We start from the raw sequence: 27297 nt of genomic DNA, 5'->3' as shown, positions 1-27297 counted from the left end.
CTACACAATGAACTAATAAGTTTTGAGAAATAAAAGCCATATTATTTACAAAAGCCATCATATGTGTAAGTCACTGAATTTTCTACAAAATAATAAAGTGAAAAAATTTAAGCAGGTGTATGTGAAAAGTGATTTAGAATTGATCATTGCTAACCAATTAAAAACAGTGACCACGATGTTAATGTTTAATCAAGTTCAATATTAAGTATTGAATTCGATATTACATTATAAAAATTCCTTCGGAAATTCTAAATTTCTTATGCATATTGAACATAAATAAAGTTGGCCATTGAATTCATAGTTTTAGGAACCAATCAACTAATGTTTTAGGTTCAAACAATTGATTTTGTATGCAAGCTTGAACAATTATTGTGCGATTTGCTGAAATTTTTGTTTCACGACTGAGTATTAGAGTTGCATAATTTTATTTTTCAAGAGAGGAAACAATATTATAAACCTCAGTAATGTGGTTTTAAAACAGGAAATTTTCTTGGCTATTAAAAATACTAAACAAGTTAAAATTTTATTGGTTCTCATGTCTTTGCCCTAAAATTAAAGCGCAGATAATGCTATGTTGTTCACATTGAGATTTAATTTCGTAATTGTGTTGACAATATAATTTGCAAATATCATAAACTAAAATTTCTTAATTTACAAACTTGGTACAAATTTTAAAGAAAACAAAATAAAATTTGTATGGTAAGCAGTGCCCCCATAAGTATGCAACGTTATTAAAATTTTAATATTTTTCTTTTTTCTTTTAGGCGGGTAAGAACGGGTTGAAATGGTTGAGAAATGAAATTCACTTCATTTTTGCAGTATGCAAAAAATTTGTGACGTGACGAATATTTTAATTTCACGTGTACATTAATGAAAGTTATTTTGTATAAGTTATACATGTTTTAACCTATATTTGAAATTGCTGAGTCATGAAAAACATAACATACACTCTTAATATATAATGTAAAAATATGGGGGAAAGAATAATAAAAAAAGAAACTAAAATGAAAATTTGTGTGTCTTGGCTGAAAAATATGCATAAGAAGATTATAAGATTTTCAAACGTGCGTTAAAAATAGCAAACGTTTTTTTTTTCATGAAGGGGAGAACAAGAAAATGTAACAAGGGGATACAAAAAAAAAAATATTTTATATGTAGATTTAAATATGTGTGGGAGGCTGCTATCGCCTTCACCTTTCATCTTTTTACATTTTTTCATTTTAAAATTCTATGCAGCTAAAAAAAATTTCATTCAATACCTACCCTTTCTGTTTCGTAATACACACACTTTTTGTTTTGCCTTTTCTATCGCTCTGTCAAATTTTCATGATATATTTATTTGACTTTGATGTATTTTGATTTATTTTTTATGAAAAGACTTGCCATTTTATTTTATTTTTTATATTTTACTTGTTTGTTTTCTGATTTTTTGCTCCTCGTTATTCAGATACAACAATTTAAAATTTTACACGAAATGCTCATATATAAATCAGTGTTAGTACGATAAAAAAACTAAGAATGCCTTCCCTAAGGTAATTTGAATTCGTTTAAAAAAGTAATCAAACAATTTTTTTGTTATATTTTATACAAAATATAGGACATTTAATATAAAACATTAAGATAATATTAGAAACTAGGAGGATGCAATATAGAACAGTTTGTGTACTTTCCGAGAAAAAATATATTACGTATTTTTTTTTTGAATATTGTTATAAAAAGTTGCTTCATTTGAAAATGAGCTCATTTAAAATTTTTTTAAAAGTTATGTGTCTACAACATTAATAACATGCCTAAACGAACGTATACAAAATATCAAGCAAGTTAAAGGCTTAATAGAATTCCGTTAATTTTAATTATTTCAAAAGTGAGGAAGGAATTTAGCATAGAATCTTTCTTAGCATATATTATAGATACTATAATAAAACTATAAAAAAATGTGATATTCAATTTTTTTCATTATTTTACTTAAAATTACTTAATTTACTGCATTTCTATAGCTAAGATACAAGTTATTGGAACTATTAACAAAATATTAGCGCAAATTTAAGTTAGAACGAAAAAATCTGCTTACTTAAAAGCACTCTAAAATGAAAGAAGGTAATCCTCATAAAACATTTATTTGTACTGGAAAAAGTGCAAGACAAAATTATATTATGAATTTTACTAATACAACATCATAGTTGCGAAATTCATAAGAATGTGCTTATTACACTAATAATTTAACTTAATGGAAATTTCTTCATGCAACTGCAGAACAGATGGATGAAGTAATCAAAGGAACGAGTTAAAGGCAGAAAAATTCATTAAAAAATTTTTCTCCTCGAACTGGACTCGAACCAATGACCTACCGCTTTCTAGGCGGACGCTCTACCAACTGAGCTACAGAGGCATGAAGAAATTCCCAGAAAGACAAAAGCTGACCCGTTTTTATAATTGTGAACATTACTAAATAATTCTCATGTCTAAAACTTAAACAATAATCTTTATGCACTAAATTAACTTGGTTATGCTCTAATACCATTAAAATAAATGTAACTTGAGTTAAGGGTAAATCATCGATATTCTTTACAAAATAATATTATAATTTCAATAATGAATAAAACAGTTTCGAGCGAAACTAAAATGAAGCCCACTACGGAGCATATTTTCATTTTTTAAAATAAACCTAGAAAATCGAAAAACAAAACGTTTCAAATAATTCAGTGGCCTCAAACACAAACCGCCTAACTCGAGTTAAGACAAAAATGAGATATGTTTACCAGCGAGTTCTCCGTTTTGAGTTTCATATTCTCACAAAATTTGGTGGTTCTACGACTGTTGTAGCCGGAGTTGTTGTCGAATTCACACATGACCTAACTCGAAATGGTAGCTATGTGCACTTGCACTAACCGCCTATTTCGAGTTAAGAGCAGAAAACATCTTTTTTATGTTTTTGACAAACCACTTATTTCGAGATAGGCTATTGTTGCAAATCAAAATTTGTGACATTTTTTTTTTCATGTATGAATTTTTATAACCGCTTATCTCGAGTTAAGCGTTTGTTGCAAAATTAATTTTGAGTTTTTTTAAATACTAACTCGACATAAGTGGTTTGTGTAAAATAATAATTGTTGGTTGTTTAAACTCATCTCGAGTTAGGCGATTATTGCAAATACAATTATATTCCAAAAGGCTTCTTATGTTGAGTTAGGTTTTTATAACGCGTGCAAATAAGAACCAAAAACCAAAGTTAAGCGTTTAGTGTTCGAAATAATACATGATTAGTATAGAATATTTTTTAGTTTTTTATAATAAAAAATATTTTATAACGCTTAACATATTATTTTATGTGATATATAATGTAGGTACTTTATGTCAATGGTTTAAAACTTGTTCACTATAGTTAAAATTAAATCTTACATTCAGGGACAAGTAAGATAGTTGTATTTTTTGACCCAAAATATAAAACACGTATACAAGTTACCTGAATTATTAATGCTCTAATTACCCAAATATCCCATGTTTAAGATTTGAATTTTTTTATTTAACAAATAATCTTGTAGGTCATTTCGTGATTTACCTGCGACAAATGTTTTTTTCAATTGACGGAGTTCCCATGTTAAAATGACACCTGATGGTAGATTGTTTTGCCTTTGTGGTCTAATTGTATTATTAAACAAAGTGTTGTTTTATTACGCCCTTGTGAAACACATGTTATTAGGAAGATCAAATTTTTGTGTTTAACAAGAGTTTTTATTCTAATTATTGTATTACAAAGCAACACTTTTATTATACACTAGTAAAACACATTTTGTTAGGATATTCAAACTATTATAATTTGCAAGGGTGTTCAATAAATAAAATTGGTACATCTGGGAATAACAATATTTTGTTATACTTTTTATTACTCATTTCCGTGAGATCAAATTTCTTCGATTTTCAAATATTTATTATATTTTTGTTATTTCGAAGGAAGTATTTTTTACAAAGACAGTTATTTGTTATTGTTTTTAAATGTGCTGATTAAATGGAAATTGTTAAATAATGTAAAAATTATCTACTATAAACTTTATCCACGTTTAATCAATGTACGTTAAAAGTTTTGGAACTTGCTAGGAGAGCTGAAAGATTGTGGTGGATATTAGATGTATTACATTATATTTGAAACTAATATAACGGATTCAAAGTGGTTTTAAGCATAGAAATTAGCGAAACTGGTTCTTTAGTAAATAAACAAGTATCAACAGATCCAACTTTGAAAACCGAAGTAAATACAGTTTTGAAAACCGCAATTGACTTTGGTCGTGGTGATTGTATTAATAATCCTGATTTTAAAATTTCTAAACAAAAATTCTTCAGGATCCGACGTAAATGACGGGTTCATTGAAATAAAATAAAGTAGAAAAAGATGTTCAAAAAAATACAGATATTCGGTTTCAAAACAAAACAAATTAAAGAAATATTCAAGAGAAAGGGCTTTCAACGATAGGAATTTGGGAAATGAATATGAAAATTGACGAGACAAGTAAGTTTCATTTGTCGTAAAAACTACAGATGTAAGATTTTCAATAGCATTCAAAAGCAAATTTTCGAGTCCTATCGGGCACGAGAACATATCTGTAGATAACTGTATATGTGGTTTCATTAATGGGCATATCTGAAACAAAAACAATATGTAAGATACAACATATCAGCAATTTCAGAGTACGTAAATATCAAACACAATGGTCTCCTTTACACAATGCCTTGATGAAACTTGTTTCCAAAAAAGGGTTTTAAACAAAAACGAATAGATACTACATATAAATATGTTTATGCTACAACTTTATTTATTTGCTCAGATCCGTTGCACAATGAAGCCTTTATGTAATTGAAATACTTTTTGAAACTCTCTTAAGTGGAAAGAGCCACCCCACAGATTTTAAAAAATTGACTTCCAAAAAATATTTTACAAAAACAGTTTATACAAACAACGCTTTCTTATATTTTAAGACGAGATGTTAACTAGTTAGATTTTCAAGATATGCTCCGAATTGAAAAAGAAGAGAAAATTAGTCCCAAAAAAGAAAAACTTAGAGTACTTGATGCAATTTATTGATCCTTTGGTTCAAAAATTTTACAAAACGATGAATACTGGAGACTTAGCAGATACTCCTCCACATTTAGTCGAAGAATTCGAGAGAGAATAAAACATACTGTCACCTTTTTTAAATTTAATGAAAAAAATATTTTTAACTTTTAGAAATAATTTTTACTTGAAATTTATTCATTTTTTACCTCAATTTATGTTTCTTATGACAATGATTTGAAAAAAGAGTGAAAAATCACATAACGTAAAAATAATATATATATTTCTTCCCTTTTTAGTATAACTTAAGTCACCTAAAACCATATCTTCAGTTTTGCAACAACAGCTTAAGTCGACTTAAGTTTGACGAAAATGCAAAAGTAATTTTTCACAAATCGCCTAACTCGAGATATGCTTTGCAAAATGCTTTTTATAAATTTTGCATAACCGCTTATCTCTCTTTTTAGCACTTTTCCAAAAATTTTTTGAAAAAAAGTGCTTATTAGTTTCACTCTGTCCGTCCGTCCGTCCGTCCGTCCGTCCGTCCGTCCGTCCGTGGACACTTTTTTTGTTTACAAAACTTCTACACCCTTGAAGATAGAAAGCTGAAATTTGATACGTACATAGATCTTTACTAGAAACTTATTTGTGTAGAACAAAATTTTTACCTATCTCCCCCCCTATAGAAGTTATACCCCCCCAAAACCCTAAAAATGGCCTTTTTTAACTATTTGTTGCAATGAAACCATAAGCATTTTTGAAATTTTGCAAACGCAGAAAGGCAGCGACTTGCTTCTCCTACCGCGGTATACTATAGTTAAACTTTAGAAAAACAAAATGGCCGTTCAAATTTACCGTTATCTAAAGTCCTTTTTTTCCAAATTTTTTATGTCGTTTTTCTTCCAAACTCCAGCCTGTAGAAGCTTGAAATTTTAAGAGCTTTTAGGACATTATCAAATAGTTCATTTCATTAGAAGAAAATTTTTTTCCATCTCCACCCCCTCTCAAGTTATCGCCTTTTGAAATTTGTAAAATTTGAATTTTTGACACCTTATATTTCCGAAACCGCAAGCTTTTTCAAATTTCTATAAACGCAAGAAGTTAACGGTAAATTCCATAAAATTAAAAAATATAATTATTTTTCTTAACTCACACAATTAAACCTTAAAATCGAGCATTATGTTAACCCCACTTTACATTAATTTTTGCTTTATTTCAAAGACTGCATAAATCGTTCATCCTAAATATATGCAATCCTAGAAATAGTTTTGTATATGAATGAAAATAATTTTAATAGTGTGATAGGCATACATTAGACTGTATTCAAAAGCAGAATTTTCACTTGTTGAAGGGAAAAGTGCTACAATACAAACCATTGGTTTGACCCAACTTTATTTCACAATTATGAGAATACTATTAGTTGTTTTACTTCAGATTATAAGTTAATCGCTTCCTTTTTTAATTATCTTTCGATCAAAAAAAAAATTGGCTCAAAAAACTTCATAACTTTTTTCAAAATTAAATTTAAAGTTTAAAATGCATTTATCTCGAAATCACTAAAACAGACTTAAGTCGTTTGTGTTTGAGGCCACTGAATTACGAGTAAAAATTATTGATCGCTTACTGATAATAATTAAAATGGTTCAAAACTAATCACCAAAAATGTTCCATATACCCATAGTTCTCCAACCTGGAGCAGCACAGTTTAAGATGAATCTTCATATAAATGATAGAGTAAGTTTATATAAATAAGGAAAGCTAGCTACAAGTAATGAACGCAAAATAATTTGAATTATATTTAATAATATTTTGAACTGCATAACATTAAATCAGGTCACAATATTTCGTTCATTTCTCATTCCTGAATCATAACAGTAAAGGTAATAATAAGTTTTCCGACCAAAAAGTAAAAAGATTATTAATTCAAACCTTATATTTCCATAGCAAATTATATTAGACACATCTCCTAACAAAAATTCCAAAAAAGTATTAAAAATCGTATGTATAATTTTCGAAAATAGAATGATCATTCCACTATAATTTCGCATTGCAAGTAAATCTATTCGAAAAAAAAATTATTATTGTTATGATAGAGAGGGAAAAACTCAAAATTCAATAGACAACACAAACCAGGTTGAGCTATTTATAATTTCTCCCTACATCATAACATTTCCCATAGAATAACCCATTCTAATACTATAAGCCAATACGATAATGTGAATTTTGGGTTTTAATCGCAAAGTGAAAAGGAAAAAAACTTTTTTTTAACTCTTGCTTATTATTTTCGTCCTTGCCATCAAATAAATTTGGGATTTCTATTTTGTTCTTTTTTCGTATGTTAATCAAAAATAAGCTGAGAATATTAATAATAATAAAAAATAAATAAATAAAAATCTATACAAAATACAAAAAAAATTTCTAAAGGACCTAATTAAAAATTTGAATTCTTCTGTAGATTCCGGATTTTTCTTTCACTTTCGTTTTTATATGGTGTATATAAGGCTTAATAGAGGACTGTAATGGAGGCCTACATTTCTATAGAATATTACATATTAAGTTTACAAATATTATGAATTTTACAAGGAAATGAGCGTTATTACAGTTTTAATAGTTCATTTTTTCAAAAAAAAAATATTTCTCTATACATCTAAAATTTCCTCTAATCCTTAAAAATACAAAGAATAAAAAATTTTCTATTAAATTTTTGTTTAAATATAAAAACAAACAAACAAAAAAAGAGTAATAATAATAACAATAATAAGGATATAACAAAAAAATCCTTGTCCTTGTATTCAAAAATTTCCTGTCCCACATCTTCTTTCTGACATACAAAAATTTTTATTTTCTAGTATTGATTTTTTTTTTTTATTAATTCTAAGCGTTTATAGTTGTATAAATGTTTCATAAATACAGAAAATTTTTCTATATAGAATATTGTTATACATACATATTTATTTTATATATGAATTTCTGTTATACATACCAAATAATACTGTGTTGTATATCATAAAACCGGAATGATTTAAGAATATTCCCTCAATTGCCATCCCTCTCTTCAGATATACGAGGAAAATATTGGAACGTAAATTTTGTGATTTTTATACCAATAAAAAAAAATCTGATGTGGTCAGCACATAACCGACCGCATTGTGTATTGTCTAGTTAAATGAAAGTGTTACAGAATATTATAAAAATGTCTGTTAAATACTTCTTTCCAATTTTTAGGACATTAGTAAGCTTATAGCTAACATACTTAGAAAACTGTAAGTTTGGCTCTTAGTAGAGTTTCGCTTTGTGCTACCCGAATTCCCTGAAATACTCGCCAGTTAGTTTGGGTAACAACCTGAACTCAAATATCAAATTTCAAGAAATTCCATCAATTTGTTCTGTGGATATGGTGAAAAATGTAAAATCGGCCCGCAAATCAGTTCTCGAGCCCTGATCTTTCCAAAAAAGTTATATGTTCATTGCTTTAATATGAGGAATTCATATATTAAATTTCAATGAAATCGGTTGATTATTTCTCTTTATATACACAAAAGTGTATGTTTGGCCCGTAGTAAACGTCTAGTTGCCGATGCCTGATCTGTCCAAAAATTTTACATGTTCATTGTTTTAATACGGGGAATTCATATATTAAATTTCAATGAAATCGGTTGATTATTTCTCTTTATATACACAAAAATGTATATTTGGCCCGTAGTAAACGTCTAGTTGCCGATGCCTGATTTCTTTCAAAACATACGAATTTTTGCGTACGGTCGAGTTGAGCTTATATATAAAATTTCAAGTAAATCGGTTGAATACTTTCTTCAAAATGTTCAAAAATGTAAAACAGGCCCGCCAAAAAGTGCAGTTCCCGAGGCCTGATATATACCAAAAGTTGATCGATCCGTGCCATGGTGGAAACAAACTTACATATAAAATTTCATCAAAATCGGTTCAGCCGAACTTGAGATACACGCGTGCACACACAGACCGACAGACGGACAGACCGACAGACCGACAGACCGACAGACCGACAGACCGACAGACCGACAGACCGACAGACCGACAGACCGACAGGTTGCTAAAAATAGTTTATTTACACTTCCCTACTATGGAGAAGTACGTTCCCACCGAAAACTCGATATGCAAAATTTGTTGCCATCACATAACCTACCTATTGTTTACACAATACGGTCGGTAATTATAAGAAAAGAGAAATAAAAAATAAAATGTTGAGAGCTTTAGCGTTGTTTTTCTCTTTCTTTTTTGGTTTTTTTTTTTTTTGGTGGGTATGTGATTTGTAAAACTTATTGTAAAAATGTTTTAAAACTTTTTTTCTTCATTTTTAAATTATTGGAAAATGGGTAGTTGCGCACGAGTACAGTAAACCCAGTTTATATGAAACTTGATTTTTTTCCTGGATGTTCTTACCTTAGAAATTTAATAAAGTGATTAATTTAATTAAGAAGCAAATATTAAAATATCGTAAAATTTTTTAAAGAAAATGAAATTATCAAAGAAATTCATTGGACTTTTAATCGTAAAATAAGTTTATTTTTTTGTTTTACTTGAGGAACAGCAATTTTGAATCAGAAAGTTATTTAAGAAATTTTGTATGTTGAATAAATTTGATCTTTTTAGTGTGTTCTTTTTCAATAAGGTATTCTTGCCAAAATTTTTTGTACCTCTGCACAGCAACGTTGTACAAATTGCGCAATAATTTTTAATCTTCTATTAAATTCAGAATACTTTTATTTCAAAAACGATCAGTTTCGTTGAGGCGTCATTTTGTGTTTATCTTTATTCAATCATCTTCATCAGAATACATCAGAATATCGGAAAGCATATTAAACACACTCATAAAATTTAGATTGTAACTAAAAGAAAAAAAAAATGTTTTCTTACATCTCGTTATTTTTGAAATATTGAGAGACTTAACAAAATGGAGTGTTCAAATAATTGATATTGTTAATGTTATTGAGACACATTTTCGAACATGGTTTTCATTTTATTAATATTATTAACAAAATTAAATACGCATACAAAGGACCAATTAAAACCAATTCTGATAAAAACCGAGAAATTAAAATTATGGGTAGTTAAATTTACGAAAATTAAAATTAGAGTAAAATTTATGATTATTGCATTAGGTCTTAATTTTTTTTCGGCTCAAAATTCGTAGTATTCGCAAATTTAACCCTACTAATTAATTTTATTTAAAGATATGAAATTGCATAAATGCTCAAAATCGAAAGAGCTTAGGCAAAGAAAACTAATTGTTGTCTATACATATACCATTAAAGAGAAAGTTATGACTATTCCGTTATACCAGCTAATTACTGTACACAATTAAAAACAAAAATAAATATTAAATTTTAAAAAAAGTTTAAAACATTGAATTAAAATCAAATTTTTTCGAATGTCCTTGAGTTTTTTCATGTACTTTGAAAATCTAAGAATACTTATATATTAAAGATTTTTATTATTCTATAAAAGTTTCAAGGTTTCTAAATCTAATTAAACGATTGTTATTGGGAAAAAAGAAGAAAAAAAAGTGAAAAACTGAAAAAAAAAAACGTTTCGATAAAATTTTTTCTCCCAACTCTTATTTAAATTTTTATTCACTTATTTAGCGAAATTATTTTTCACTTTTTTTTTTTGGCTTTTTATCGTTCATTTAAATTTTCTTCCTTTATTCTTAACAATAAGACATAATTCTAAAGTGCGATCAATGAAATTTTACATTTAAAGTGGCGAAACATGTTCAAACAGCTATTATAAGAGAAGAATGAAGAATTTGAAATTTTTTTGCTTGTAAATTTTCACATTATTATTCTAAGTAATAATTTGATTTAAATAGTGGCAATTCAAATTTAAATTATTTTATATTTTATTTATTATTGTTGGTATCGGAATGGAAATTATACAAATTTAAAAAACAAAAATTAAATATTAATGAAATTTGACATAAGTAAGGAAAATATTTTAAATTATTGGTTAAAAAAATAAAGTGAGCTTTTAATTTAATTTTCCAAGTTGATCGAACTAAGGCTAAATTTTAACATGAAACAAAATTGCTGAAGAAAAGATTTAATAATCATGGAAAAAACTTATATTTTTAAATCAAAAAATTAATTTTGTTAACATAATAACGACGAATTTAGTTAAAAATGACATATTCCTTAGAGTAGCACATTTCCATCTTAAAATTAAATTTAACTTGCACTTATTTTATACAGCTTTCGAAGACAAAATCACAAAATTACTCTGTTTAACGAAATCTTATCATTATACTATGTAATTTTCCATACATTTAGAGCAAACCTAGAACAGTGGTCCCCAAAGTGGTCAATTTAGACCCCCAGTGGTCAATGAAAACCTGACTTTCCTATATATAACTTTCTCAAATACATCATCTTGCTACACGATTGTATCTTGCTACAGAAAGACATAAAAACAACTTATACCATAGCTTAAAAGATCAAAAATGGTTAAGACTTTTGTTCTGGACTAGATACTTAATCTTAAGGTTATCCGCCTTACCTTGATTTTAAAGAATTTTTATAAAATGTTGACATAGAAGTGGTTTTTGGGATATATCTCCTTTACAATAAATGAATTTTTAACGTTCGATGACTTAAATTAAGGCTTAAGAAAATAACCAAAGCTCTGTGGAAAAAGAATTTAAAGTTTCTAAAAATTTCAGAGGAAGTTTTGGGGTTAGAGAAATCTAAAAAATATAAATAAAAAAAAAGGAATTTTATTTTTCCTAAAATTCGAATGCTTGGTATTCTGAAAAAGCGTGAAATGATAAATCAAGTAACATGTTGATTTTAAGTCCTTTACTCGACCTCTCAAAACCTGTTTCTTAAAGACCCCTATCTCTTTCGAAACGGAAGTTATAAACAAAAAAACTGGACAAGCAGAAATTTCATGAAAATTCGTTAAAATCCTTGTAACTCGGAAACCTTTGGGATTTAGCATCTTGTCTTATATAAAAGGTTTACCCATTTTCGACCCCCTAATCAATGGTCTAAAAGTCATTCGTGGTTTAATAATTTGGGAAAAAAAGAATAAACAAAAAAATTTCTTTCAATTAAAATAAAATGTTTGACGATATCTAGAACCTAAAATAATTTGAAAGAAATCCACATTGCTACGCAGAAGCTAAATTACTCATGAAACTCTGCGTGAAAAAACATGTAAATTTAGAACTTTATTTTCTTCGTATATTTTAAGAGGTTTAAATTCAACAACTTTGCAATGTTTATTTAAGTTTCCCAACACTGCAAACTGTAATTTGTTTAAGTATACGTTTGGCAATAATCAAATAGTCAAAACATCAATTGGATATTATATTGCAAGCCTATTACTCTTAAAACTCCAGAAAAATTACCCTCAATAATTTCCTACCACAAATTTAGTTTCCTATGTTAAAGAAATTTCCATTTTGTACAATAATTTAAATTATTTACAAAAAATTTTAAGTAGATTTTGTATTTATACATTATAATTGAACCATCTTGAAATTGGATACACATACGTACATACATACATAAATATCCCACAATAATAGCACTTTAAATTGTTGTTTCTAAAATTTAAAATTTTCACTTCATTCATCTCACAAACAAATTTTGTAAGATAATCAAATTTTATTAAAAATTTATAAAGCAAAAGAAAAACAGACAAGGAAACTCGGAGAGTGCGTGTGTATTAAAATAGTGACTTTTATAAAAGTTTCAAGTACAAATACACACGCAAAGTTATGAACAAACATTTTAACTTATATTTTGTATAAATATGTACAAATTATACATAGTTGAATAGAATAACAGTTAACATAACAAAATTGAGATAAAAAACATAATGAAAACAAAATGTACGTATGTATATGTACGTTATAGCTAAAATAGTAAAGAGTAAAAGAGAAAGAAAGAAAAACTCTTATTATAGTTAAAAACTATTAAGTCTGACCCAAAGGACTTTGAAAAGCTTTTAAATTTAGAATTTTTTTTATTATGTTTTGCTTCTCTTTTTGCTTTTTTTCTTTCTCTCTATTTTGTTGTTTTCTTTTCCTTTTCTTCTTTTTCTATATTTTTTTTTCATTCTTCTTCTCTTAAAATTACTTGTCTTATAAAATTAAAGATTATCTTGTTTATTTGACCGTCTCATTCTATATCCTCCAAAAACACATTATGTTTTCCTTCCTTATACAAACAAGCATTAAAAGCAATTGTATCACAATCTTTAATAGATGTCGCTACAATATAATATTATATAATATCGTTCAATAATAAATATGGGGAATAAATTTAATAAAAACTAAAAGAGGTTAAAAATATAAATTTATAAAATTTCGCTACGCTAATCGAATTGACGGAAAAGATTTAAAATTATTTTTATATTCCGTATTGATCGTAACTATAAAAAAAGTGTAATTCAGTGTTCACATGCAAGATTCTAAGAGATATAACAAAATTTTAATATAATTTATGAATTTTCCAAATGAAAATTCGGATGATTATACACTCGACAAAAATTAGGAATATCATATGGCCTAATATTAAATAAAATCTCAAAATTTTATTATTTCCCGAATTTAAATTTGTAACCATTAAAAATCAATGAACTTATCAAATACAAAAAGTTTATCAAGTCCCAGTAGCTCTTGCAATGCTAAAAATAACAAACTTAAGAACCTACTAGAATAAGAAATATAAAAGCAATTAAGACAAAGATCTCTCTCTAAAATAATGCTTTTGCGCTGAGTTTGCTCAGCCAATTTAAAACCAGCTAAGTATACTACAGTGTAACATTATTCAAAATGAACATTTCACTAAAAAAATTTCGGTTTCCAGAAAAACTTGTCAAAAGTTTTAAGTTTTGTTATGTCAGGGAAGACACTAGCGTTTGTTATTCTTAAAAAAGATCTATTGTGAACATTCATCATTGAGCACAAAAGTAGTAATTAGATAATTATAAAACACAGCAAGTACTTAGCACGGTAAGTCAAGCAACCAAAATTCGCTTTTTACAACATTAAAAATTGCTTAAGAATTTTAACAATCCCTGAAAATCTATAAAAGATTGTTTTAAGAAAGGAATTTTAAAATTACCAACAAAAAATGTCAATTGTTTTTCCAAATGATGCAAACGATGCAAATGAACAAAAAAAAAAAACAGAACTTATGAGAAAGAAATTAGAAGTCCTCTTAACCACAACAAAGAGTTCTTGAAATCGAATTTTAAAATAAAAAATATTTTTTACTAAGAAATTTATTGCCCTTTTTCATATTATGATATTGTACAATAAAGGACATTAGATGTGCAATTTATTAAGTCTGAAGAAGGAAAAGTAAAGGATAGACAGGACAAAAAAATATTTTTCCAAGAAAAAATTTTTTTGGAAGCAAAACAACAAAATAAAACAATTTCGTTTTTTTTTGTTTTTTGGCAACAGAAAAATGTTATTATAAAAAGAATTTTGTTGTACCCAAGAATCCATTTAGTCTTTTTAGTGGTGAACCAATTTTAATTTTAACAAACATTTATTTGCGTTCAGTTTTATTTACTTTTCTATATATATATTATAATAATATGTATAAATATTTGTACATACACTCATAAAAACGTGTTTTAATTCTGTACTCCAGAAAATGTTATGGTTCTATATTGTACAAGTGCGGTCTTTAAAATCTTATTAAATCTAAAATTTTATTGAAGTAAAGATCATTGTATGTCTGTGTTGCTTTTATTTTAATTCTTTTTCAAGTAAAAATCAGTAAAACTGCATAGCTATGTAATTTTTGGGCCACTATTATTAAGTGTTTGGATATTTATAATTTTTCGTGAATATTCATATAAAAACAGTCGTCAAGGGGAATACTTGGCCCTTTGTGAAATCTTAAATTTTTTAACTAAATATTTTTTTAAAACTAAAGTTGTGTGTGAAACAATTTCGATATTTTGTACTGTTGAACAAGTTGAAAAAACAACAATGTAGAATTAAACAGCTTTTTAAACAGCCCAATTCTTTTTAGATTTATATAATATTTGAGAAAATTGCATATGTTTTGACGAGGAAAAGAAACTTACATAATAGCTACATGGATTGAACTTGTTATTAATTCTTCAAAATAGAACTCTAGACAGTTTTTGATATACAGAACAATTTTTAATATACAAAGTAATCTTAAACTAAGAAAGTATTCTTAATCTTTACTTAAATAATGCAAGCACTTATGACTTCAAGAAAGAAATTTTAGCATTACTCGTATTGAACACAAATTTATTTTAAATTTTACTTGTTTACATAAATAGAAAAATAGAGAAATACTACATTTTCTTTAAAATAAATTTAAATTGTAAAAAATTTTATAAATTTTACTAAATATCAAGATTATAGGCAAAATGCATTAAATTTATTTGAAAGTCAAAGTCCTTTTACACAGAAAATTTTAATACGCTTTGAATGATTAAAGATAATTTCGATTTTTATACAAAAAAGAAATGGATAATTGAAATGGATTGTCTAATAAAACAAGGAATACATTATTAACCGAAAATAAGAAGGAAAGCCAAATATCAAATATCCAGATCATCCGACACTTTAGCCTTAACGTTTTTGTTCTTATTGTTATAGCTTTTGTTTTTGCCGTTCGTTAAAATGTGACACTAAATTTATGCAAGCAAAACTATACGAAGACGAATAACAAAATGAACATCAAACGCATCTAAGAATTCCTATGATTGTGCCGCCTACTTATTTTTTATATTAAGGTTTATTAGAATTTCATATAGTATCTTTCAATTTATCCTACATATTATTTAATTTAATATTTTATTTCAAATGTATTTAAAATTTAAATAAATAAAATATTCTTTGATTCAAAATTAAATTTGTTAAAAAAATTCAAAATTAAATTTTTAAAATTGCATTAAATTTTTCTATTTTTTTTTTACTATTTTTATAAAATTACAAAAATATTTAAAAAAATTTCACTTTTACCATTAGAAAATTGATTTAATTTGGTTTTAAATTTCAAAAAAATAATTAAATAATGGAAGAAAGTTAAAAGGACAAAAAAATGAAAATTTTTATTAAATTTGAGTTTGAAATTGAGTGAAATTGTATTTTGATTCATTGTCAAAATGAAAACAGAATCAGCACAATTTAAAATTGAAACAAATAAATATTTGTCGATTGTTTAAACTACATTCAGTTCTAATTCAATATTCAAATTGAAATTAATATGAAACCATAAAAGGAAGTTGTGTCCTAAAAGTTGTGTTGGGTTAAATTTTCCTAAATTAAAGTTCTAAAATTTAGATAATAAATTGTTATGAATGATTCCGTTAACTAAAGGATATATGAGACAGAATGAAAATGATTTATATTTGTGAAACTTTAGCTTTAACTTGGGTTATCAGCAGTACTAAATTACGCAAACGTAACACTTTTTAAATTGCCGAAACTCGTTTTAAAGTAATATGTGCAAATACACATAATAAATTTATATACATATATCAAATAATTTAGTGAATTCGTAAATTTAAATATCAAATAATTCGTATACAAAAATGCTTTATAGAAAAGAGCTAATTTACATATGTTGGTATCTAAAAAATAATTTTTGTACAATAGTTTACGAAATTTATAATACAATATTTAGTAAATAGCTCTTACTTCTCTTTCAGGTATTAATATCATAAATTTACATAATAAGTTCATATTTAATAGACACAATGAAATTATTCTATATATGAAAAGACTATAATGCTATACGTATAATGTAAAATTATATTTAAATGGAACAGTTTGCAAATTTAAATTGAGCTTGTAAGAGTTCGATGATAAACTTAGTAAAATTAATAAATCATTGTAAGTAGAAAGAAGATTAAAGTCAGTTGTTTTTTATAACGCATACATGCAACACCGAACTTATATTGTTATGCTAGAAAAACGCTGTTTTAAAATTTTATCGTTTCTTGTATTTTTAAAAATACTAATTAGTACAACTGTGTCTATCACAGTTTCTTAATTATAACATACCCTTATTCAAATTTCAATATCATATCTTGCATTTGTCACATAAATTTATTCAAAAATCGATTTCGAAATGCTTTATTTCTCTAAAACTATATTTTTTACAATTAACTACAATCATAGAATGTGTTTCTGTTCAAAAGCGCAATTGTTTAGGTGTTGGGATTCCTGATTAACATTGGTAACCCCAATATTACCTCTAACATTAAGACTCCTGATTAAACTGTTAATCCTAAATAAACTTCTGCTTGGGTCATAATAGAACTATATAGAATAAATATTAAATTTTATGCAATTTCTGAAAGAAAAAATATCAGAATTCAATCCATTTCACAGCACTTACGTTTGTCATGTTTTAAAATTATTGTGAGTCACAAATATTTGACCAAAACTAATGTGGTTTGATACCATTTTACTTTATTGAATTTAAAAATATGCAAAATAATATTATATTAATAATTTTATCTGGTTTTACCACATTATTAAATATAAAAAAAAAAGAAACGAAAAAATTGGATCAATTTCCGAAACCACATGGCTTAATTAGCATTTTTTTTACTAAAATATTTTTCGTTTTTTATTAAGTTAAGAAAAAAATAGAAAATTTAATATTCGGAAACATTTAAAATTCTATTTGTTCTGTTTTTATTTTTAGGTTAGATTTTGTTTTTTGTTGGTTGGTTATTTAAGTGATATTATAATTTAATGAAATTTAATTCCAAACTTTTGTTTTCGTGTTTTTTTTTTATATTTAAAAAAAAACATTTAAAATTCAAATATAATATAATTTATTTATTTATTTTAGTTACAGCTAACATTACAATTTTTGAATATTAATAGAAGAAAAAATGCAATAGATACAGTAAGGACTTCATAAAATGGACATGAACATTTTACTTAAAATTCTAAATCAACTGCTGGAAGAAGATCATCAATTGTGCAAGTTGAATAGCATGTCTGATGTTACAGCAAAGCTAATATTCCCAAAAATTCCTTATATACGCTCGTATAAGGAAAAGATAATTAGAATAAATTAAGACTTTCAATTAATATTTCGATAAATTGCTAATGTAATTGTATGGTAAGCAGAAGCTTAAGACTTGATAAACTTAATAAATTTCGAAATAATGGAATTTAGTTTACAGAAGTTGACCGAACCATGTAATGAGCATTATTACATTGTAAAAATTTTAAAATAAATTAAAACTCAATTCGTTACATAAGAAACACTTTGAAATTCGCAAATTGTCATTTTTTATTTTATGTAAATCTCAAAGAGTTCTATATTGACAGTTCCTCAAATCTTATGTGAGACAAAAGCAACCAATTCAAATAAATTGCTCTAATTCTAGTTCTAACAAACTAAAATTATTGCTTAGAACGAAAACATTCGACTAAAATAGTGAACGGGAATTGTAAAAAGAAATACAACTTGATTTTGAATTCGATGCTTCTACTCTCTGAATACATGTTTCCATAGGATTGGTAACTTACTCAATTAATAGTAGTAAGGGATACCCTACAGAAAAAAACACGAAATATTGGACAAATTACTTTGATTTCCAAGGAAATTCAAAAACATTTCTCTTTACTAAAATCAAAATAAAACGAGCGCGAACCCGATTAAAACGTTTGAAATCTTTTGACTCATTTATAAATTCATTTTGCCTTGAAATTAAAATGAATTTCTCAAGCCACAAAATTTCTGATGCTTGATTTTACAAATTTGCCAAAAATTTCAAAATAAATTATTTAATATTAGTTAAGAACTAACCGTAAATTATTTTTGTCATATCAAAACTTTTTATTTAAACTAAACGGGCTTTTTAGAAGTTTAGAACAGGCTTGGTATCGGCTCATACATGTATGTACCATGATACTCTCTTTTCCCGCCAGTAATTTACTTACGAAAAACCGCAACGAAATTTCAGGTTCAGAAAAGCTTTTTTAAGGCATTAATTTTTAAAATTATTAGCTTTGAATTAAAATCCTTGAACAAAATATCCACCAAAAGATTTGTGAATAATAATTAATAAAAATATTATTTGAAAAAAAAATTTACGTTTCATAATTTTTATGGCAAAAACGTGCCAGAGAAAATCAAATAAAAAACGAGAAATCATTGATTAAAATTTCTAAAACAAACGTGAATCGACCCATTGTTTTGTAATTAACAATGCTTATATTCCATGGTCAATATTTCTTTCATTGAAATTATTTTTCACACTAGTTCACTCATGACAAAATTTCTGACGTTAGCTGAACATTTATAAATTAATTTTTGTATGCAAACGTGGTTCAATTCATTGTTCAAATTTTCTTTCAAAATATACGAAATTTCCCACAAAAGTTTTAGATTCATCATGCAAAATATGAATAACCTTTCAAAAATAATTGAGTTTTCAATATTTTAAGACATTTTAGAGCTAAAAGCTTGGAATATTAAGATTAATTATTTTTAAGGATAAATGTTTGCAACTAAACTTTTCTTGTATACATTATGATTTTAGATGAGCTGCATTTGCAAAAGTAAGTATGCATTATTTTTGAATAAAAACTAGGGGTAATCTAAAGTTGTCGTGAGTAATTAAAGCATTGCAATTCAAAGAATAATACATAATTTATATTATAAATTTTTAGACAAAGTTTTTTAGGGAATAGTAGCATAGCATAAGTAATAAATAACATTCAACAAGTTATAAAACATTATCCAATGCCATTATAATATAAATTGCTATGTTAGTTGTGAGTTTTGGATTCGAAACATCTTAAGTAAATCAGAATTATTCTTCCCGCGTTATACCGATACAAAGTCCAATTTAAATTAAAATAAAACTTCACACTTTTTTGATGGATCAGTCTGTATCGATTCCCCGGAAAACATGTTATGATGGTCGAGGCCATGTCAGTAATTACTCTTTCTAGAAAATGAGTACAATTAACTGTTATTGTATGCTCAGATCGATGACATTAAAATTAATTGTTATGAAAATTTTAAATTGGGAGGCACTAAGAAACATTCGAAACTTCTGTTCAATACTCATTTTTCCTACCGAATGCCAACTTAGTATTTGAGTTCAAGTGAAGCGATCTTTGTTTCAGCTTTAAACTGCAATATCAGCAAATGGTTGAATAATTAGAGAATTTAATGTTCATTTAATTTTTCTATTTTGTTGATAATTTATTATTAACCTTTTAACCTATAATTTTATTATTTATGAAAAAAAAAATAAAAAATGGGTGATTTCAAAATATTAAATAAAAAAAAATTATTAATAATAAATTAATTTTTTTTTTGTTCTTATCAATGCTGTGAATGCGAAATGAAATTTAAACAATTTTTCATCCACAGTCCATTTGAAATTTTTTAAGCAATTATTATAGTTTTATTTTTTTTTTCTTTCATATAATGAAAAATTATTATATTTATCAACTATTAACAACAATAATAAATGAATTTTGAAAATTTCACCTTGGCAGGCATTTATTTATTATATAACAACTATACGTATGCATAAATTATGCGACTTAACTGGAACGTGGTAGCTTAATTATTAATTTCATCAAAAAATTTCATCATAATAAATTCTCATTGTTCTCATTGTTTTTGCGTGTATGACGTGTTCGATTATATATTTTTTTGTACACCTTTTTATCTAGAGCTTCTATTTCTCGTTAGTTTTACTCAAGTATCGGAAATGTCGAGAAATCTACGATATAAATTTCAAGTATAAGGAAGTCGAAACGAAATCTAATATTTACTGTGGTAAATCATTCACATTTTCAAGGAGGATATGGCAATTGAAAAAAGAGAAATATTAAAAATTGCATGAGTATCTAAATGTTACGCAGAGATCTTTTCTATTCTAACTGATGGTTACCTGGATTCCTTGCGAATAATATGCAATAATTATACTGTAATCTTTAAATAGTAACGTATTTCACATCAAATTCTTTTGACTTTAAAACAAACGGCCAACCAAAAATCATATTTTTCCGATAAATCTCGAGACAGAAGGACTCCTACGTATTTCTATATATTGAATAAGGAAAATTAATGTGAATTCAATACGAATTACAATTGTTATACGTAATAATCCTCTGACATTTAAAATATATATATAAAAAAATTGTAAATTCCAATGTTTCACTTTTATGAAGTTACGCAAAACGTGTATGTATGCAAATATGGAAAATTTTTTTATTGTTTTATTTTTGAATTTTGCATTTCAATTGGATTATGTTTAATGTAATTTATTTTAAAATTTTATTGTTTCACTTCTGAGAATTTTGTAAACGCCAATTACAAAATTTAATGAAATAACCGTATGTTAGTCGAGATTTTAATCATAGTATTGCCATATTCATAGTATTATAGTATTAAAATATGGCTAGAAGATTATCGTAAAAACATTTCTGTTTTCGATTTGAGAGCATCCAAACAATACACAGTTTTATTAGAAATTTTCCCGATTTTTAGCTGTATACCATTGAATTTTAAACATAATTTGTATATACATAGTATAACAGTTTCATTATATAGAGATGCGTGATTAGGGACACATATTTCAGTTACGAAAAACAAAACAACTTTGCAAATATAACAAAATATTTGCTCCGAATATTATGTATATTAAATATAATATGAAATATATATATAACTATAACAAATAGTTATACACTATATTATTAAATCTTTATCATGCCGAATATGATTCCATCGTTAAATTAGCAAAGAAAATTTTACATATTTCAATTTCATTATTGGTCCGATTTCTAGACCTTTCCGCAACAAAGTTGTTACTTTGAAGGAAACAGTTGAATAGCGATATTTTTTTATTGTACAGAACCTACCAATATTCTTTTTTTTGAAAAGATGCATTGTAATATTATTTTCATAAATTGTACAAATAAATTGTATTTTCAGAAAAATATTATAAGTATAACAATACGAAAGTAAAAATTGAATATTTTATATTTTTTAAATAAATTTTTAATTTTTTTTACACCTTTGGTTTTTTCATGTGTTTTTTTTTCACATAAATATTTCATTTGAAAAAAATTGTATAATTATTTATGGTTATTATTGGTTCTATTAAAAAAGATTTTTAAAGTTCAACATAATATATTTTTGATATATTTTTTGACTGAATGAAATACTCTAAAAAATTCGAAAACTTAGCACCGAAAACAGCAATCTGATAAAAAAAGCATTTTTCTCTTATTTATTCATCAACAATCTGAACTTTAGCGGGTCGGTCCTCTTTCAATAGCTTACCGAAAATGCAATTAGTTTTTGTTTTTCTAGAGAAAATGTTTAATGCCATTTAGACTTATAAAAATTTCTTAGAAAGGTAGTGACATGCTTCTTCTGTAGTAAAATAAGTAGTCAAACATTACAATGATAAAATTCCGTTGAAACTAACAGTTATTTCTAACCGGGTTTTCTTCCAAATTTTTAATACATGTTTTAAATTGAATGAACCTAAATTTCATCATTGATAAGAGAATAAGAGAATGAACCTGGATAACATCATAATAACATCTTCCAAGAGGCGGAAAAAAATATTGGTATTGAAATTCTGTCTTCTTTCATCACCTCTCAAAATTTACAGAATAAAATGTTCGGAATTCTATATTTCCCACGTACTGCAAACTTTTTTAAACTTCTGTGAAAGCAGAAAGTTAACAGTATATCAAAAAAAAAATTGTTTATCTTAATTTTCTCAATAAATCGTAGAATTTAGTCATTGTATTTATATGTTTACAATTTTGTTCCTTCCCCTGAAAGTATGCAATTTTTTATTGTATAAAATAATTTTGGTATAATATGAATGAGAATATTATTGAAAAGTAACAGAACACTGTGTAAAAGAAATAAGCTCACCTGTACAAGTTTGTTCAGAAATAGTTAAGGTATAGTTTTAATTTACAAGCGAATTAATTGTTCAGTAAATAATTAAAACAAGAAAATTAAATAGTTTGCGAGGAGCACTTTTTTTATTGCCTTCTTAAGAAACTCTGAAATAAACAAACTTTTATAGTATGGTGTTCACGCATCTCAATACAAGTTAATATGTGGTTCTTCATGAATGAAAATTATTATAATTATGCTTTATATGAATTAAATTGTTTAAATTATTATTTTCTATAAAATTCGGGTTTTTGTAATGAATTCGCTTAAAGTTTATTGTAACATAAGTGACACTAATGGAACCTAGTGGTCCACGACACCAGCTCAACTCAACTTCAATTAAACTTTGAATATTTGTAACTCTTTACGCATTAGATTATATTTTGAAGTATTGTGATGAGTTTTCGTTCTGCAAATTAGTAATTGCATTTTTATAGTACCCGACGGTTTTCTATGAGAAAATAATCACGGTACAATTGATTCAAATTCTATAATTCTTCATTATTCTATGATTCTTCATTATAACCTCACTCTAGTGTAAAGTAATGCAAATATTATTTTTTTATTTTAATCTATATAATGACTGGTTAAAGTCTAATTGGAACTCAAAATGATACATTTGTGTATTAACTTGAAGCTTTTTATTTTGTAGATTGCAAATTATGCAAACATAGGTTAGACTAAATTGTACTAATAAAAAATTTTATTATAAATGGGAGAAAATATAAATTTATTTTGATTTTCATCATTAGTTTTCTTTACAATCAAAAATTTTTGTATAATTAAATATGGACAGTATTTTGGGGTCCTATTTCGACCCAAGGAGAAAAAATTACTGCAATTTAAGGAATTTTCCGGATGTTGTTAATCATTTATTACAAATAACGCTACATATATAATTATTTTATCTAACTTAAAGACATATTTACATGAAAAATCCTTTATTACAGTTTTTGATTAGTAAGTTTTTGAAAATTATTAAGTTTATTGAGAAAAAATATAAAAGTTTTGAACAATTTCTACTTACCAAGAGGACAAATTATTTGCTGTAGAATGAAAACAAAAATATTTTTTTGAAATTACTTTTCACTTATTTACTTAACTCTTTTCTTTTATTTAAGTATAATAATTAATTAAATATTGAAATTTCTACATTAATAATAATCTGAATGCTTAACACAATTTAATTATAGACACAATATTATAATAAATTTTCTTTTCTTCTTAAAGTAAAATTTTCTTCTTCTAAATTTATTTAATGAACAATAAACTATAATTATTCTATTTATATAAAATTTATTTATGATTATTTTAAAAATATTTAAATCACAATTAATTTATCATTAATAATTATAAGATATAAAATTAAATTTTTATTATGCAAGATATTTTTCACATAGAAATGAAATTACACCTACTATTTGTATATTAAAATATTTTAATAATAATTTTTCATATTAAATTTATAAAACAAATTGTAGATTTTTTATATTTTCTATTTTAAATAGTAAAAGATGTCCTTTTTAATTTAAAATTCTTAATTTTCCTTTAATAATTAAATACATCTATACATTCACAAATTAATAAAAGTTTTATATTTTTCTTTGGTTTTTCTTCTTTTTTAATATTATTTTTTTTTATTTTTATTATTGGTATGGCCAAAGTATAAAATATTCGTTGAAATAACTTGAGAAAATTTCTTGTACAAACTTTGGAATTAAAAATTTCTTATTTCACTTTACCGACTTTTCTTTTTATTCTTTTTTTAAGGTTTTAATTAAGAAAAGGAAGAAAATAAAAAAAAAAAACTTTTTTAAAAATAATTTTATTTTTTTTTTTAAATAAATACGGTATTTTTTATATTCTTATATCTAGAAATTATTATTAATATTCATTAAAAAAATGTGTACATTCGTACTGTTGTTTGTGTATTAAAAAACACACAGTTTCATCAAATTATAATATCCTTTTTCTTTCGGTTTACTTTTGTTTTTGTTTTTTTTTTTATTTTATTTCTCGTTCTTTTAATATTATTTGCTATTATTTGTTCTTTGAAATTCGCACGAAAAATAACATAGCATTTCTTTACTGTACTGTATATACGAGCAGTAGAATAATAATATTTAGAGATAAAGAGAAGATAAAAAGTGCATAGTCAGAGAGAAAGAGAGAGAGAGAAATTGCGGCGAGAGCAAAAAATAAGAGAAATGAAAAAATATGTTTTTAATGTTGATGATGATAACAACAATGTTGTTGAGATATTGTTGATGATTATGGTTGATGATATTGATATTGATTAACAAATTTTGTTTTTACTTTGTAAAATTTTTTTATTTATTTATTTTGCTATTTTCATTTTTATGTTTTCATTATTTACTCATCTTGTATGCCGTTATTTTATTTATCTTATTATTTTGCTTGTATTACTCAATAGTATGTATAAATGTAAAATTAAGAATAATTTTTTTGAACTTACAATTTACATAACTACTTAACGTAGCTATATACGAGTACCAATACTTTTCGTATTTCAATATCAAATAATATAGAATCCTTATATTTGAGGAAGCCTATATTCTTTTTTGGAGCTTTATTTATTCTAAGATTTTTGAGTAATTGTTTGTGTTTTCTTGTTTATTTCAATGTTTTCTCAATTGAATTCCAACAACAACAATAAATCTTTTATTTTATAATTTTAATATTTCTTTTATATTAGAAAAAAATTTTTAGGTTCTTAATAATAATTATTGTTATGATCCTTTTATTTTATTATTTTTGAATATTCAATTAATATAAGCAAACACTTGTATAGTAAGAATAAAGGACCGTTATTTTTAGTAATTAAATAAAATTTAATGTTGCTTTTTTTTTATATTTCAAAGAAATTTTAATAATATTTATATTATATTAGGCTAATCACTTTCACAAACCGCGTATAATAATTATAAATTATTAAACTGTATTAAATAATCTATGATTTTTTTTATTATTAGCTTTGAATTTGCAATTTATGAATAAATTTCATTTATTTTTTTCTTTATGTTTTCAATTTATACAATTACTTTTTTTCCTCTTTTAATTGAAATTATCGTCTTTCTAGCTAGATTGAATAATAGATTTTTAAATAAAATTAATAAAAAAATATTTTTATATACAAGACAAAAATTGATTTAAAATTTATAAGAATATAATATTATTTTTGAAAAACTAATAAAATTTAATACTGGTTCTACCTAATTCATATTTACTAAACTAAATTCAGTTATTATTCTAAATTAAATAAATTTCGATTTTTGTAAAAAACTGGCAAGATGACAATAAGAAGTTACAATTGTTCCAAAATTAAATAAACCCCTGAGTTCTATGATGTTATTGTTACGATTTTTAAATTTAAATCAGTAAGTTGCGTTTAATTTGCAGTTAAGTCAACCACTTAGATTTATTTTAAATCGAGTTCAAAAACGTTATTAGTCCGATATGGTGCTCAAATAGTAATAGTGATCATTCTGGCGTAGTAACTTATAAAACATTTTTTGCAAATTTTCATATGTTGCTCCTTCTGCCTATAAGTAGAAACTGTAATTAGTCTTGTGCGGTGTTCCGATTGTCAGAATTTTTCAATAAAAACCAAATACCGTTAAATATAAATCCTCATACAATTAAAAGTTTAAGATTTTAGTAAAACAAGTTTTATATTAAAACTCCATTTCTTGTATTTTATTGAGAAAAATTTCATAAACTCTAATAAAATATAGCTTGTAGAAATATATTTAATAAGGACTTTTAGACATTATTATTCAGTTTGTAATACAAGTTTGTCTTAATCATATACGTAGATAGTATGCTTTTATTAAACGTGATTTAATTTTATTCTGATTTTAATTTGAAGAATTAATTGAATCGAAATAGAACTATTCGAATAAAAATCTTAGCATCAAATTTTGTTGGATGATAGATTGGAATATAAAATTTGAACATTCTTATGTTCTAATTTTATCATAAATTAATTTAGATGGTTTTCTGCTATTGCTCTTAAATAAGAATCTTAATTGTAGCACACTTTTTATTAATCGTAAATTATCTTCTTTTCATCTTCATTATACAATAATCTATTAATATTAAATACATAAACTATTATACAAGTATAATTAATTAATTATTATAAAATTCATTACAAAAATATGATTTTTTCTTTGTACACTCAAAGAAATTCTCAAGTAAAAATATTAAAGAGAAATTGCAAGTTATATGTGTTGTGTTTTTATTATATAAATATATAAGAGTAAACTAGAGTAAGAG

At 25.3% G+C, this 27297-nt stretch overlaps 1 protein-coding gene across 2 annotated transcripts in view; it reads right to left on the bottom strand.

The window, feature by feature from the left end:
- Nucleotides 1-24439, bottom strand: part of LOC129608933 (protein amalgam-like) — a 219404-nt gene extending 194965 nt beyond the window's left edge. The window contains exon 1 of one of the 2 annotated variants that reach the window (XM_055520737.1): nt 24026-24439. The gene's annotated coding sequence lies outside the window, so the exon portion shown is untranslated. The remainder of the gene's footprint in view (nt 1-24025) is intronic. The other variant, XM_055520738.1, reaches the window with a different exon arrangement.
- Between the last annotated feature and the right edge of the window lie 2858 nt (nt 24440-27297).

The sequence above is a fragment of the Condylostylus longicornis genome, unplaced genomic scaffold, assembly GCF_029603195.1.
Source record: "Condylostylus longicornis isolate FDR11 unplaced genomic scaffold, ASM2960319v2 ptg000038l, whole genome shotgun sequence".
NCBI classification, from domain to species: domain Eukaryota; kingdom Metazoa; phylum Arthropoda; class Insecta; order Diptera; family Dolichopodidae; genus Condylostylus; species Condylostylus longicornis.
The sequence above is the reverse complement of the archived record's forward strand: the minus strand, read 5'-3'. Positions and strand labels throughout refer to the sequence as shown.